The 14072-nt window shown below is 34.7% G+C and overlaps 1 protein-coding gene and 1 long non-coding RNA gene across 14 annotated transcripts in view; both read right to left on the bottom strand.

Annotated features, from left to right (window-relative positions):
• The window catches only part of LOC127835070 (uncharacterized), a 322519-nt gene that overhangs the window by 13837 nt on the left and 294610 nt on the right, over nucleotides 1-14072 (bottom strand). The window lies entirely within an intron of this gene.
• LOC127835082 (uncharacterized) lies at nucleotides 83-2081 on the bottom strand. Its single transcript, XR_008028338.1, has 3 exons — nucleotides 2022-2081; nucleotides 1461-1535; nucleotides 83-145 (listed from the first exon to the last, which is right to left on the bottom strand). It is a non-coding gene; the product is annotated as an uncharacterized LOC127835082 (long non-coding RNA).

A 14072-nucleotide genomic window follows, 5' to 3' on the forward strand; every position in this document is an offset into this window, starting at 1 on the left:
ATTTGATTTGGGCGGAAAGTGTTGTCCCTGATTAGCCTGTGGGGAGTGGCTAATCAATTCCACGTCTGTATACCGATGCATATGGTGTCCTGGGTGGTGGTACATGCAGCAGCCTCATAAGAACTACCACTGCAATGGCTGCAAGCTGATAGAGACAATATGTGGATTATGCTGAAGCCAAGAAAGTCTTTCAAAGGTATTGTTACCTGCTTTAATCATTTTTATAAATGACAAATGAATTTAATAACTTATAACTTGGTAAAAAATTAGAATTGTTGCGCTTATTTTTTTATAGATTGATTTGGCATAGAAAAAGCTTGCAACCTATAATCAGATGTGTTATTTTGTTTCATATTTAAATAAATATATAAACTTTAGACTTTTCTGAAGAGGGCTATTGTTCAACAACATTCTGACAACTTGATTAACCCTTTCCAACTCAGAGGCAAAGTGCATATGATTATGTGCAAACAGCATAAAACCAGAACAGCCTGCTAGTAACTCAGTCTGTTCAGGTTTTATGCTGTTTGCTGCTCATCAGTATCTAAGGGTTGGAAATGAAGCCGTTAAAAATTTAATTTAGTAAGAAAGGTATTATATTAAATTTAACTTTCTATGGGACTACAAATGCGTCAAATACGTATCTAAGTGATAAAGGGTTAAAAACTGTTTGACAACCAGATGTATCAAGTACAACTTGTAACGTAGTTGGTATTAATACATTAATAATTGTAGAAAATTATTAATAAATATTTTATCACAACAACCATAATTTCATAATTATAGTATTCTTGAATTTTGGAGATAATTTATAGATGTTAATTATAAAGAATAGAATAGAATGAAATAGAAGTTTAAATATAGAGAAAATAGTGGTTTAAATAAAATTAAAGAATCTTAATTTAAATATTTACCAAATCATAATAAAACGTAATTAAGTTTACATTAAAATGTACTACGGTTATCACGGTGCAAATCAAAATGTGACTGCCTATAGGTATATACTTAAAGATGTCAAACAAGATTAGTTATGAAACACACTCCAAATATGCTTATCTTTAAAAGCCATCAACAAGCATCCTGTCAGCAAGGTTCAAACATGATAATTTGGTCTAGCGGGTTTCTGTGCGTCATTGAACCGGAACATAAGAGAGTCGGTCAACCGACATATTTATACTGACCAACCAGAACATGTATACAGCATGTTAGGTCAGTTTTGAATTTTTCATCTTTCTAAGAATAAAGTCTGAGTTTGACAATCCAATAGAGCAGTCACGTTTTCTTGTCGTGGCGGCCATTTTTGCCGCCGAACTGTAAAATTGTATTTCACGAACATTAGCAAGCGTTGTATTAGAAAATAATCAACAGAAAGAAATCGCTATGAAAAGAGAAATGAACTTTGTTTGTTACTGTGTGTTTTCCAAAAACAATGTGTAATTATGTCACAGACTATCACCTACGTTTGCACACGACATCTGTCTCCATGCTACACTGCTCTGTCATGTAAAACCCATCATCACAGGACGTTCTGCATGCTGAAATAACAACAAAAGTAAAGATAATTTCAATAAATTTGCATGTGACTTCTTGTGTATTTTTGGAGAATTCAAATAAAATACATAAAGGATAGCATTCACTACTTAATTTAAAATTTAAAGAAAAAGATGCTTAGGCAGCCTGCGGAGACATTGCCAAATCTAATGCAACATCAACTAACATTTGTTTCAATACACACTTTATGACTTATTTGTTGGAATACATTTTGAAAGTGATGTGTTCAAAATATATTAACAATTTTTCGCCGCAAAATTTATAGACTTCATAACCACAGCCTTTCTTTATCCCAGTAGTAAGAGACACACATGAGGTCTTTCAGATAGAAGCCCTTGTTTCATGGACACTGCATTCTCAGCCCTCAGGACCTTGGCTGCAATTAGTAGTAACTACCAACCCTCATTTGTTGCAGTTTCAAACTATTTGTTGCCATACCAAACCATGCAACTTGCAATGCCAGTACTTACGAACACACAGGAGATCCTTCAGGTAGAAGACCCTGTTACATCGACACTGCATGCCAAGCCCTGGACCCTGGCTGCTACACAAGGCGTGGACCCTACACTGCGTTAGGTTGTTACGACAGTCCTTAGACAGGTCTGGAAATACATACAATGTTGTTTACATTAAAAAAAGCAATTTTCTTTGGTTATCATTTTCATTCATGAACACAGAGTATGTTCATTTTATTGACACAATACATGTTACAGGGCAATAAAAAGGAACCAGGTTTGCAATGTTTTATTTATCTACACATTTGAGCCATCAATAGATAGGTCTGCATGTAAGATAATGTTGTATAGTCAGTGGAACACAATAACATCCACAAGTCCACTTCAGTTCTCATTGTGATTTATTTTTGTTGATTTATCTTCAACACAATTTAAACAACATTTCAACGCAAAAACCCCATCAAAACTCTAAAACATTCATGGTTGAAAACTTTTTTTCGAATTTTATTGACAGCTTGATCTTCATCTAACTGGTCCCAAATGCAACTCAAAGCTAGGCCTGCATGTGGGCTACCATTGCCTAAACTTGAGTGCAATAAATCCCTCCAAACCAAAGTTATTCAGTGGACACCCATTTCTATTTGAAGCACGTTTAACATGCCGTCTGGCATCAACAATAATACCAAGCAAGATTTCCATGCAAGCAATGTCCCAAGTTTCATCAAGACTGGATAATTCAACATTAAGTTAAATATATTTGGATTCCGCCAACACCATGTAAGGCATCTTTGACTATTAAAATGTTATTTCAATACCATACATTTTAAACGGCATTATACAATATAATATAAGTTAATATCTGTATTGTATACAATACCTTTTTAATTAGAACACATACACTTAGCCCAACATCACTCCTAAGCACAATCACTAACACACAAATACCAGAAGGGATGGATACTTGGGCATCTTTATGTCTTGGGCTGCAAGAAGGTAGTTCAAAATGCACAGTTCCATTTTTGACGATGCTGAAACAGCATCGTCCAAGGTATCATAACCATAAAAAAAAATCACAATGGCGCCCTATGTAAAAGACCGAGCCAGTCCGATTGAGATAACTTGATTTTTCAGTTACTTCCCTTTTGCATTCGCCACTGCGTAGGAGATTGCTCGTCATTGATAACATTCTCCTAGAAGAGTTGTCGTTCGTGTTTCAACATTCAACAATGGCCGCCCCCATGAGAGTCTCGATTCAAAACTTTCTTACTGCATAAATTGGCTTGTTTCGCTTTTTAGAAGCTGTCATTTAGGATATATGAATTATTTATTCACTAAATCTCCGCTTATGACAACAATAGTTGGAATTCGAAGGATATATACTCGATGTGAATGAAGGACTTTCTGGATCGTAACAGCTTGACAAGGCAAAACTGGCATACTAGTATTTTTAGATATCAATATAAGTCATAGTGTGCTTTATAAATTGTATTCGAGCATTTTGCGACTTATTGAATGACTATGATACCCGATATCAACATTTCATCGGGGATTTGCAGATCACCAAGCTGTCCTGAAATTCAACATTGATTTCAAACTCTTTACTGGTTCGTACTCTTTCTTAGTGTTAGTACTTTTTATCATTTTAAAGTTAAATGAACTGTGTCACAGTAAAAGAGACATTAAGGCGATTGTGGCCAGTTTGGATCTAGATCATCCTGCAGTCGCTTGAAAGCTGTTTGCTTAAAAGCGTTTTTCTGACAATAACAAATAATTTAATTGGATACTGATTTGACTGCGCTTTTCCTGTGACCTGGCTCAAATAATAGAATTGTCATCAATCAAATTATTTATTTCGAACATTAATCAATTGTTTTTCTTGTCCCTCGGGATCAATGACTCCAGCACTTTCCTGTTGAGAATTGAATACTGCTAAAGGCGATGCTAGGGGGCGTGAGAGATGTTGCACCTTCCATTATCGCTCGATTGTTCATTGTCGGCTCGGGTACTACGTACATGTACCCCGGGTACTCTTAAGTATACGTACATGTATCCCGGGTACGGTAAATATACTATAATGTACCCGGGAAATTTAACCCTAAATCAGTCGTTGTCGACTATTTTTTTGTAATTACACATTTATATCAATTTTCTGTAGAATGGTCTCTATATTATCGTAACACATACTCAAAAAGCATGTTGATGCAGTGTTTTTTTAAAAGAAGTGTGTTTAAGATAATCGGTTGCGCGTTTTACGACATCGAATTTTCGGCGCGAATACAACTCGGGTACAGTAATATGGACCGAGTACAATTACGTGTATTTACCGTACCTGGGGTACATGTAAGTATACTTAGAGTACCCAGGGTACATGAAAGTATACTTAAGAGTACCCGGGGTACATGTAAGTAGTACCAGAGCCGACAATGACCAATCAAGCTCCATTATCCCTCATGAACCGACTCAAAAAACCGAGTCGGCAATATTTGACTTAATTTTTGGTTTGGTTGCTCTCGAGGGATCGAAACTTTCAGAATCTTCCTAAAAGCCCTACGGGTTTGATCCCCAGAAGCGACATTGAAAACTAGCATACTTTGTTATCTAAAAAGCTGCTAAACCTGATATACAATGATAATGTGAATTTTCTCTCACATGATGTTCATCAGTCATATTATATAAAAAATTACAGCAGTAGTAAACAACTGGACAGTAATTTATGAACGCATCTTTCATTTGTCTTTGACACTGATTTTGACATGGCCTAGATTTAAATATGTGACTGGACTTTACCAGCACTCTTGTAACAGAGCTAAAGTTTAAATGTACCATTGAAGATCACCTAAATCCAGATTTGCTATTATAGACGTGTGAAAAATTTTAAGGGTGTGACAAGTAAGCAAAAATTGGTCATTACCCAGAGGCCACAACTGATCTATGACTGTATTAAAACAAGAAAAATCAGTGCCTGATTTTGATTAGATAGTTCAATAAAAACTAATTTCATAAGCCTGGAAACAGTTTAACGGTAATGCTACCAATGTGTCACACCAGGGCCTTGAATTTGAAATCTAGGACATGCATGGTCATTTCTTCATGAAATCAGGACACAAAATTGTATTTTAAGTCCTTGATTGACCTGGCTATAGTTCTCAGATTATTATAAGCTCAATCAGTATATTTACATCATTATTTATGCTTTGTGTATTGTAAACATATACACAATCATGCAGTTACATGATAGCAATAAATAATATCAAAGCCACCCATACTATAAAGGTCATTGACAAAGCCTATGGTCAAAATGTGAACACATTGAGTGCAATCGCCCTCTCGTGCCAGCACAAACAACACGTTGACAGGTTGTCATTTTTGACAGTTCTACTTTCACTTTCATTTTGTGATATCAAACTATTAACAATTATGTGGCTGAGAAAAATATCGCCATTGCGATAGGGTGGCCTATATCAGTTGAACTGTCAGTCAGTCAGTCAGTCAGTGTGTCAGTCTGTCCGTCCGTCCGAAAACTTTAATGGCCATAGCTTTTTTAATATTGAACATAGCAACTTGATATTTTGCATACATGTGCATCTCATGGAGCTGCACATTTTCAGTTGTGAAAGGTGAAGGTCATCCTTCAAGGTCAAATGTCAAATATAAAGTGTCTGTCTGTCTGTCCGAAAACTTTAATATTGGCTATAACTTTTTCAATATTGGCGTGCATGCGTATCTCATAGAGCTGCACATATTGATTGGTGAAAGGTCAAGGGCATCCTTCAAGGTCAAGGTCAAAGGTCAAATTTTGCAATATTGAAGATAGCAACTCCATATTCGGCATGCATGTGTATGTCATGGAGCTGCACATTTTGAGTGGTGAAAGGTCAAGGTCATCCTTCAAGGTCAAAGGTAAAATAAATGGCTTCAAAGCTGCGCAGCAGGGGGCATTGTGATTCACAAACACAGCTCTTGTTTAATATATTTTCTGCACATTCCTTAAAAAAACTTACATCAATACATGATTTTCTTCGTTAATTTTAATCATTCCTGACAGACTTGTGTACATATTTCGCTTACATTCTGACGCGCGTAGGTAGGACCGCATTACCGCTTCCGAAATGTGTATTCATACTATTGCCTTTGAGGAACTTATCTGATGTTTGACGGAAAGGGCCGAAAATGTGCGAGTGTGGGTCAAGTTCCCCACAGGTACTACTTTCCCGTTTCCCCATTTTTTTTTCCGTACCAAAAATTGTTCGTACCCAATTTTTTTCGTACCCAATTTTTTGTTCGTACCCAATTTATTTCATTCCCAATTGTTTGTTCGTACCCAAATTTTTTTCGGTCCCAATTTTTTTGTTCCCAAATATATTTTCGTACCCAAATTGTTTTTCATACCCAAATTTGTTTCGCAAAATTGTTGTACCAAATGTTTTTTTCGTACCAACATACACAATTGTGGTGATTGTGGTGATGTAGATAAACTTAGCTTGATGCTTTTATATCCATCCTCTCAAAAGCATCGTCACACCAGTCCTGTCAGTACTTCGATTTATTGGGGGTGGAGGGGCACGTCCTCGGAGACGTGGTTTGGTGCGCGTGTGGGCCTGGACCTGCTTGGGCAGAGATGGTGTCATTGGGCTTGGTATTACGTGTTTGTTTCTCAGAAGTGGTACAGGACGCAATTGGACAAACGATAAACTAACACGAACTGACAACTTCCTCTTTGACCTCCAAAAGACATAATAAGATAACATACAACTATGTGAAACACGCGTCACTAAACACATTATACAACTTGAAAGTTGGCATCTAAATTTCAGCATACCAAAAGTCAAAGTTACGTAATGTAATGATACATGGTTACTGCAAATATATTCATCGGAAATTAACAAACCGATGGTGCATGTGTGGTATATAGTTGGGCACAACTACCTGCGAAACAAATACAAATGAAGTACACAAGATAATCATTTACACATCAAACACAAATGGGATAACCACTAAAGGAAAATCAACGCAGAGCATTCAGGTAATGAATAGGTTTTAATGAGCTCCAAACCTCACACGTGGCCATAAAATATTTATACACATTTTTAGTGTAATTAAAAATTGACATAACATAATATCTTATTTTGTACAATAAATATTCCGCGAATTTATTAAACATCCCTCGAATACTGTAAAATCTTTTTTTAATCTATAGCATGAACATTCGTGGATCTCTGATTTCGGAAAAATGAGGAATTTGCATCGGTCATTTTCTTATATTTTTGTGTTAAATTCGGTGATAAATCAAATTGTCGCAAACTTTGCGATTTATATTAATTGTTTTTCTGATAGGGTTTTGGCTAAATTAAAAAACCACGTGATTTGAAATCGTTTATGTAACTTTGACGTATTAAAGGGGCCTTTTCACAGATTTTGGCATGTTTTGAAGTTTGTTATTAAAAGTGTTATATTGATAACTGTTAATATTGGATCTTAAAATCCCCAGTAAAAATCAAGAATAAAATTAAAAAAACAAAAAGGTAACCCTCAGCAGGGCTCGAACCACTGACCCCTGGAGTCCTGGAGTAAAATGTCTACTACTTAGACCACTCGGCCATCCTTCCGGATAAAATGACAGATGTATTTTATACTTTATATAAGCAATCTTCGTAGTTTCACAAAATATAACGACAACAACAGAACTCTCCAAATTATTAATTCGTTTCGCGTTGCAACGATTTATAATATTCAGGTTATAATCGTCAAAAGATGCATATACTTGCTATTTTAGAGCATGGTAAATGTTCAGTATTACTGTTTTCTCACAGATATCATAACTAAAACGAAAATTTGCGAATCTGAAAAAACTTCAATTTCAATTTTGTAAATTTATCCAAACGGGAAAAGGCCCCTTTAATATAATGTTATGTATTTTATGATTCACGTGCTTTTCGTTCAGAAAATGTATTTCATTATTCACATGCTTTTCGTTCAGAAAATGTATTTCACGATTCACGTGCTTTTCGGTCAGAAATTTTGATTTCGAAAATGTATTTTTTTTATATTCTAATACCCCTTTTGGCTCCAAATTATATTTTTGGTGGTAAATATGCTCATTTTTGAATTGTAATCAGGATTATTTTGCTTATCATGCATTTCTTAAGTATTTTCGCGCCATTTTTTAAAAACTTTGTTTACTTCTTTACTTTTTACTATATATTTCGATGTTATCCTGAGCTTATGGTGGATGTAAAAAAGTTCAAGTAAAAGTTATTGTAAAAATGCTGTTTAAAAGTTTGAAAAGAATACGTATTATTATAGGGTAATAAAAGGATTTAAAGAGTTGATCTTTGTGTTAATTCAGTATAGTTACAAACGGAAAAGAAATTCCGCTACACAAATCACGAAATCCTGGTAGCTAGCTCCCAAGTTCAGCAGACTTTTACTTCGGCATAAACTCTATCGCTTAGTCTGGTTCCCAGCTTCTATTGTAAACAAATATAATCTTTGTATACAAAGGGGCAGGCAATCCAGACTATCTATCGCTCAGATGCATTGTTGTAAAACGGTATTTGAATTGTCGTAAAATGGTTTTTCGGCGTCATTTACAGATGTAGATTACGTCCGTTTGGGGATAATACGACAAAGTAATGGCATCTAATTAAACCGAACAAAAGTTTAATTATATGAACCTTATATAGTTTTTAATTATATTTGTTACAAATGTCTCCTACAGATCGCGCATTTCGCTCAATTTTGATGGACTAAATAACAAGACTCCATCACGATTCAAACAACGTAGTCCGCACAGGCTTATCTAAGACGCCTAAACTAGATTTTTGTTTAGATGAGATATTATTTAAGCGAAACATTCTATAAGATCGGAAAAGAGTCGTACCTGATCAGCCTGTGCGGACTAAACGAGCTAATCTTGAATTGCACTTAACGCACATGCATTTATCACGCATAATCTGTACCATCTTCTTCACTTTATTTTTATTGTCTGCCCGATTTGTTTTCATTAAACACAAAAGGTCCTATCAGTTTGTATCATCATGCATGGTTTTGTAAGTAAAACTAAAAAATGTCCATGCAAGTAGACATATTTGACTGCAACATTTAATGTATGCACATTTAACAATACATGGTTTGCAATAAGTTCCTAGTTTAGAGATTTGGCACAAGGAGTGACACCATCTATCTACATGTGGTATGATGCTCTTATTGTTGTTTTATTTCTTTGATGATATTAAATGGTATACACACAAATAAAAAACATCTATGATCTTATGATATTTATATATTAATACACAAAACACCATTAACGTCCATCATGCATTTCACAACACAAACCAATTTCCTTCACCATTCACACAAATTACAATTTCCAAACAGTAAGCAATAATCTATCAACATACACGTTTGTCTTATATTTTAATAGAATACACATTGGAAATATGTCATAACACACATACATACACATAAAATCTATCACAAGGAGCACATGTATTAATATATATAACGATGCTTTTATATTTCTAAATTATGTGTTCAATTATGTAAATAGCGTATCTCTCGACATCATATCAATTTCTTTACACTTTACACCTGTATCTAACTGCATACATTGGATTCGTCTCGAGATAAATACTACAATTGACAACCACATTACGGTTATAAACACTGTTACTGCACAAATATGAACGGTGGATGCAACGATTTTCATGCAATTGTAGTCGGCTAAGCTTCAGTCTTTAATCTTTGCCTTCAGTTCTTGAACCGAAGAGAACCGATTCGAAAGGGCCATCGTGTTATGAAAGTAAAACGATAATACAACAACTAAGTACACGCACATTATCAGTGAAGAATATTAGTACAGTATAATACAAAATTGAAAACACCTTACTCAATAGTAGAAATAATTTTACATTTCGTAAAACTAAAAATACACACGTTGTCAAAGCAAATGTAAAAAAACAATGTTCCCCAGAACATGATGTGTGAATTTCTTCCAAAGTTTTCTTTCTATAAAGGGTTTTATTCAACACAGAATCGATTTTTATTAAACAATATTAGTTTAAAACTTTTTAAAGGAGCATCAAATTATACGCAAAGTTCTTATTGAACAAAGCGTGTTTGCAATCATATCGCTCTATTTTTAAGATGATTAACAAACTTTGCTATACGCAACATGTCCAAACAATCGAAAAAGATGAGAGTTAGCATGGTTATTGTGTGGCTGTATTACAAACGATCTTCTGTATGCTGTCCATGCAACTCGTAAATTGTTTTCTAATTCAAAAACATGACCTAACATGTTAAGTGCTGTACTTAAGTGATCCAGCCATTTACTGTGTAGTTTGCCCTCGCAATAGTACGAAAGCTTTGCTAATGCATATTGCCTTTTATCAATATTATTTGATGCAAGGTATTGAAATGCGTAGACCTCGGAATCAAACACATGATAAATATAACCACCCCTTATTTTTTTATCTGCATATTTTATTTTATCTGTAGTGATAGCAATACACTTTTCATATATCAAATGGTCTGGAACACAATTTATTTCACTTTGTATAAACAAAAGAAGACACGCTATGTTTCTGGCATATTCCATTAACACTTCTGTCGATGTACACTTGTTAGATTTTTTATCTGACTTAGGTTTGGCATTAATGCTTTGTTTTGATAATTATTTTATTTGAATCAAACCTGATATAATCATACTTTCAATTGTGTCCAGTAATGCACAAGCACGTTCAAACTGACGTGTGCATACTAGCATTGACGCATATCTTAAATGGTTCGAGATGTCTTTTGATTTGAGAGATGATTCGTACATGCAGATAATGTCAAAGGTCACCTCCCTGCAATTCGCTCTACAATCAGATGCTGCCAGTGATGCTAAACTGCTACACACACTTTGGAAAATAAATTCTAGCTCATACATGTATTCCTGGTCGGTTGCACTTGCGGACTTTATTGCTAAAGCCGCCATGTTAAACTCGTTGTGACTGCGAAAGAGTGGCAGTGTATGTGGACAAAGATGCATTTTGTGTATCATATGCGTGATTATTAAATAACGAATTTCTTTACCAGATAGTATACTGTCATTTCTTAGACCTACGGAGCTCGCAGATAGTCTCAAACCTACGTCATCCATACATAGCTTTCGAAGACAACGTAAGTTAGATTGAATCATCTTTGTAATATTTTCTTTCACATTATTAAGTTCATTCTTCGTAAGTTTACCTGCAAACAAATTGACAGAGGAGATGGTGTAATGTGGACAGTTGCCTCTTTTCAAGAAACGATTGAGTGTGTTGAGACAGTACATTACACATTGCACGAGTTTTTCATCTCTCCATATGTCTTCTGGAAATTGTTAAATAGTAAACAAAAGAGCCGTTTTCATGTGAAAAGTACTCAAGCGTTCATCCAACAGTGGTTGCAAAAACTCTTTTCGGATCATTTTTGTTATAACATACGCCTTCATTTGTACAATTTTAAGATCAAACATCAGTAAACGCTCAGTCATGTTTGTTGACATTCGAAACTGCGAATTAACATACTTAGTTTGCAATTGTAGTTTAATGAAGCTAAATTGATGTTCATTATCGTACCCAAATGTATGACCTTGACATCCAGGATTAACCATATACACTTCACATTGTTCTGCCTTTGAAAACAATCCTTGTGTGGGCCAGTTGCCTCGCCTTGGTCTCGTAAACCATACCCTACACTTGTCCGGCAAAGTAGGACATCGTATTGCAAAGACGTTGTCAAAACTTGGCGGCGTAACTGCAGGTCCATGCTGTTGCCCTTAAAATAAACTTGAGAAGTCCGATTCTCGTAAAATCATGTTTAAAGTAAACATGGAATTATACAACACTCGACCTTGTCTATCACATATAATGTGTTTTGCAATTCGTTTTGTGTCAGATATGAAGTCTATATTCATTGGAAAAAATATGTTGTTCGCGCATTTTATTACGGTTTGTAGGCTGCAGCATTGTGGTAAAGATGTTGGTTCATTTATAACATAATAATTGGTTTTTGAAACCTGGCAATCTGACAAGTGTAAATGGGCAACATGTGTTTCAGGATAACCAAGTTTGTCGGTGTCTGACATCATACCAATTGTTGTAGAGCCCTCGCTTTGACTACCGAACGTGAAATGTTTGCAAGGCAATTTCATCATGTTCACACGTATAGATATATATCTGTCAATCAGAAGACTAACATGGCGTCTCAAAGATACCATTTCTTCAGTCACCCCAATATCGTCCATTACCTGTGCAAGTTCAATTGAAAATCGTTTCAAATGTTCGACCTCCATATGCATTTGCTTTGCCTTTAGTTGACTTTTATGGTAGTTGTTTTTAGTCTCAGTTTTCATGAACATTTAATACACATTCTGAAAAACATTGAAACAAGACAATCAAATATTACTATATATCTTTGAAACTTTATAGATTTCGCGTCCATGTGTTACACGATGCTGATTGAGCTCAGTTTAAGATAACGACGTGTATTTTAGGCCTTAACATTGGAGATAATTCAATTATGCCACGAATACGGAAATACACGTCATTTTCAAACATTTAAAGATCAAAGCTTGTTTACAGCAATATCGTTTGAATGTGATTGTTTACTACATGCCTTTATGTTTTACTCGTAGAATCCATGCATAACGAAGACAGCTTTATTAAGGGACATAACGGCTCACATCGATTTATATTTCAGGGATTACGATTGCATTTTAATAAGTATGTATTGAATCTATGCTTATCACAAATGACTCTTTCCTATCAACGCCAAGTAGACTTTTTATTTTTAAAATTTAACAAATGTCTCGAGCGCAAAATAAGAAGTAATAGTAAAATCCGTTGGAATGGAATATCATGACGTAACGCTATATGCATGAGCATTTGTTATATAAATACTGCAGTATTGAACATTCGTATTCAAGAAAGTCAGCTCGAATCCATCTGGAGGAGTTGATTAAAATACAAAATTTTGGAAGTTTCACGTTGTCTTAACAAATTCACCAATCTATATTATTGTTAAAAGATAAACATACGCGTGAAGCGAGCATTATCACAAGGGGTGGAAACGAATATTTGAATGATCGAAAATTAGAATACCAAAAGTTAATCGGAAATTATTTTCTGTTCAAATACCTGCCTCTTAGCGTGTTTTAAATCACATGATTAAGAAGTACTCGGGTTAAGCTATTGTAGTTAGTCTATTTCCGGCACCCGGCGTCATGCCTAGTTGTCTTGCGGTGTCAAGATTTAGCTCGCTACCACTATAAATGCCATGTGTTCATCTCATCATGATGACACTTTGTCAGAATGTATATTAGAACACAAAGGCCAAATTTTAATCTTAATCGCGTGCGTCCAAAAACGAGGTAACGAGGTGAAATTTTATAAAACCTAACTACTACTAGAGATATCATATGTATTATTTAATCTTAGCCATATGTATTACCCAATCTTGGTAAAACTGTGTTAAAATGATAAAACTAGGAGGATTAATAATATGTTTACATTCAGCAAAATTCTTGGTTACCAGGTTTAAAAAAAAAATAAACACATAGAAAACAAAATGATGACGAAATGTATATAAATATATATATATATATATATATATATATATATATATATAAATATATATATATATATATATATATATATATATATATATATATATATATATATATATATATATATTGACCAGATCTACGCCGAAGTCGTATCTGGCTCATGTGCGTGTAAAAACATGGTCGCGAGGTAAAATATTTTATAACTAAACCTTATTACCATTTTAGACGCCGCATATATCAAATGCTAATAAACCTTGGTCAGAATGTTTTCCTGAGTAAAGCGCTGACAAGTCAAAATCTACACGTAATTCACATGGTCAAAATCATAGAAACACTTTTTACCACTGTAGTAGCCGTATGTAGTACTCAATCTAAATACATTTTGCTCGGGAATATGTAACGAGACAATTTCCAATCCGTTTGCGAATGTTGGTCCCGTGCGTAAAAAGCAAGGTTAACGGATCGGCATTAAA

This window comes from Dreissena polymorpha, chromosome 6 (assembly GCF_020536995.1).
Source record: "Dreissena polymorpha isolate Duluth1 chromosome 6, UMN_Dpol_1.0, whole genome shotgun sequence".
Lineage (NCBI taxonomy): Eukaryota > Metazoa > Mollusca > Bivalvia > Myida > Dreissenidae > Dreissena > Dreissena polymorpha.